Source organism: Anolis carolinensis, chromosome 6 (genome assembly GCF_035594765.1).
Source record: "Anolis carolinensis isolate JA03-04 chromosome 6, rAnoCar3.1.pri, whole genome shotgun sequence".
Taxonomy (NCBI): Eukaryota; Metazoa; Chordata; class Lepidosauria; order Squamata; family Dactyloidae; genus Anolis; species Anolis carolinensis.
In genome coordinates this window covers 64376144-64379886 of record NC_085846.1, presented here as the reverse complement: position 1 = coordinate 64379886, position 3743 = coordinate 64376144, and the positions used below count along the sequence as shown (strand labels likewise).

Below are 3743 nucleotides of genomic sequence, written 5' to 3'. Positions count from 1 at the left end.
GCTAAGAATGTTGCCAATTAACATTGGTTCTCGTGAGAATCTTTAAGGAGTTTAACATCTGGTCTCAGAGTTTAGCTTTCGTTTCTGATTCCCAGAGAACCGCTTTGGTGAGAAAGTTGGACTCTATATAGGTGTTTTGCCCGCGTAGCAACTTCGCGGAGTCAATTCGTCAGCCTACGGAGCGAGTTGTGTCTGGACAGCGCGCTCCGATTCAAGCCTCGCTCTTGCTCAAGCCTTGCCTTGCTATCCAGCCTTCGCCTTGCTTCCCAGCCTTGTTTACCTGCGGACCTTGCCTTGTTTCCCAGGACCAATCCTTGCCTTGTTTCACGGATTTTACCAAGTTATTCCACGGACCTTGTTCTTGTTCTTAGTTACCTTGTTCCACGTTCAAGCCTTGTTTCAAGTATCAAGTTATTTCCTAGCCACGTTCAAGTTTATGGACTAAAGGACCTTGTCATCTCCCCTCACTTTGCTTGGCAAAGTGAGTGTTTCGGTTATTGGATTACAACTTTGGACCTTAATATTTCATATTGGACATTAATTCCTTGGACTAATTTTGACCTTTCCTGAAAGGTCTGCTTCTGGACTATCTTTTACATTTGCTTTTATTAACTTTATATATTCCTTCAATAAAGATATTAGATAGATTCTGGCCTCTGTGTATGGTTATTGGTGCCTCTGCCGCCTGGGTCGTGACAGAAAGGGGCTCTGCAGCCTGGTCGTAAGCATGCCTACACCACGCTCCTGCCAAAAGGGCTGGTAGAGCTAGGAGCTGAGGGCAGGCTGCAGAAGGGAGAGTCATCTTGGACGTTTCTTCTTGAAGAAATGCCAGTTGACACATGCGAAGGAGGAAGAGGCCTACAAGCACCCAGTATGCCCTGGCGGTCTCCCGTCCAAGAACATCCTGGGCCCATCCCTGCTTAGCTCCCAAAATCTAGTAGGATCGGGCTTATTCAGAGCAGTTTGACCGTAGTCAATGACCTCCTCGAACTGGCCATCTAGAAGGTGGTAGAGATCCAGAAATGCTGCCTGTGGAAACAAGACTGTGTGGAACAGAGAAACTTGAATAGTTGATGATTCATCCTAAGAAAGGAACCGCATATTCACGATACACCGACAGGTAAAATCTGCGAGGTCTCTTCCTCCAGATTACGGCTATTAAAAAAAATAATGAATTTAAACACCCCGAATCAATGAGATTCGGTTGAGGTGCAAGAATCTTTTCTTGGTATGTGGTCAAAGGAATTAGAAGGAATCATCACCACCCCCAATGCCTTGTAATCTGAAAGAGAAAGTGGAGTGTGGGTAACATCACAAAGGGAAAGGGGCTCTGCAGCCTGGTCGTAAGCATGCCTACACTGCGATCCTTCCCAAAAGCCAAGTAGAGCTAGGAGCTCAGGCCAGGCTGCAGAAAGGAGAGTCAGCTTGGACGTTTCTTCTTCAAGAAATGCCAATTTTCACATACGATGGAGGAAGAGGCCTACAGCACCCATTATGCCCTGGCGGTCTCCCATCCAAGAACATCCTGGGCCCATACCTGCTTAGCTTCCAAAATCTAGTGGGATTGGGCGTATTCAGAGTGGTTTGACCGTAGTCAGTGACCTCCTCGAACTGACCATCTAGAAGATGGTAGAGATCCACAAATGCCGCCTGTGGAAAAAAAAACCCTGTGTGGATTTACACATGGCAAACTGAGAAACTTGAATAGTTGATTATTCATCCTAAGAAAGTAACCGCATGTTCACGATACACCGACACATAATTTCTGGGACATCTCTTCCTTTAGATTCCATCCTTTATAAAAAGAAGAAGAACCATCAATTGAAACGCATCGATTTAATGAGATTCGGTCCAATGCAGGATCTCCTCCACTTCCAAAACTTTTGCAAAATTTCCAAGTCTTCAGTGGAGGTTGAGGTGCAAGAATCTTTTCTTTGCAGGCGCTCAAAAGAATGAGAAGGAATCATCACCATCCCCAATGCCTTATAATCTGAAAGAGAAAGTGGGGCGTGGGGAAACATCATGCAGGGAAAGGGGCTCTGCAGCCTGGTCTTAAGCATGCCTACACCGCGATCACCGTCGGCCATGGCTTCCTCGAAGTGACTCTAGAAGATGGTAGAGATCCCTAAATGTCGCCTGTGGAACCAGCACTGTCTTGTTTTCCAAACGGCGAACCCAGGACCCTCAATATTCAATGCTTCGTCATAAGAGAGGAACCTCATGTTCTTGATACACCAACATGTACATTTAAGGGGGTCTTTTCTCTGAGAGAAGCATCAATTCAAATGCCTAGTTTAATGAACGTTGTATCCAGTATTCGATGCTTTATCCTTATTAAGGAATCACACATCCAAAATACACTCACACATAAATTCAGCAAGGTCTATTCCTATAAATATGTGCCTTTTCTTTGAATTAAAGCATCAATTCAAATGCCTCGAATCAATGAGATTTGATTGAATGCAACATATCCTCTAGTTCCCAAAACTTGAACAAAATTTCCTAATCTTCAGTGGAAATCAAGATGCAAGAGTCTTTTCTTTGAAGTCTTGGAAAAATTGATGTGATATCTTGCTTGGTTTCCTATCCCCTGCTTATTTCCTGCTTTGCTGTTCTTGGGAGGACTGTTCCATTGGCTCACATTTTGGGGGTGGAGCTTGGGACTCCCCTTAGATTTGGATGAGATGGTTCAGCCTGGGAGCTAATCTCTAGAGGCCTTTTCCCCTCCATTTGGCATTCTTGAATAAAACCTCTTAGAGATAGGTCTTAGAATTTGGTCTGGGTTCTTTGACCTGGCAAATTCAAACAGGCAATATAAATCACGTACTTACCTGATAGTGAAGTACTTACCTTATGTACTTACCTCATAGTCTTGTACTTACCTGATAATGAAGTACTTACCTTATGTACTTACCTTATAGTTCACCTCATAGTCATTATAGTCATTATAGATAGTGCTGCTTATCATAGCCTTGTACTTACCTCATAGTCATTATAGATAGTTTACCACATAGCTTATGTACTTACCATAGGTCATAGTTTAGGTACTTACCTCAAAGATAGAAAAGCTGATAGTTTACCTCATAGCTTATGTACTTACCTTATAGTTCACCTCATAGTCATTATAGATAGTGCTTATCATAGCCTTGTACATACCCTATAGTCTTTACCTTATAGTTTCCTCATAGCTTGTGTGCTTATCCTTTATAGTCTTTATATCCTTCATTCTCTATCCATATACAGTAGAGTCTCACTTATCCAACATAAACTGGCCGGCAGAATGTTGGATAAGCGAATATGTTGGATAATAAGGAGGCAATAAGGAAAAGCCTGTTAAACATCAAATTAGGTTATGATTTACAAATTAAGCACCAAAACATCATGTTTAACAACAAATTTGACAGAAAAGGTAGTTCAATACGCAGTAATGTTATGTAGTAATTACTATATTTATGAATTTAGCACCAAAATATCACGATATATTGAAAACATTGACTACAAAAATGCGTTGGATAATCCAGAACGTTGGATAAGCGAGTGTTGGATAAGTGAGACTCTACTGTAGTTTAATTTCTGTATAATTTTAGCGATTTTACCTCATATTATTTCTAATACAGTAAAAGGACTATTTCCTGTGTTTAATAAACTTATTTTTGGTTATCTTTAACCAGCTTCAAGTGTTTACTTTGGGGTTTGAGGTATAATTAAAGGGTAAACCGAACGCTACTTGGGTAGCCAGACCT

The 3743-nt window shown here is 41.8% G+C and overlaps 1 pseudogene; it reads right to left on the bottom strand.

Annotated features, from left to right (window-relative positions):
• Positions 1 to 1477: 1477 nt before the first annotated feature.
• On the bottom strand, positions 1478 to 1596 carry LOC134292769 (5S ribosomal RNA; annotated as a pseudogene).
• Between the last annotated feature and the right edge of the window lie 2147 nt (positions 1597 to 3743).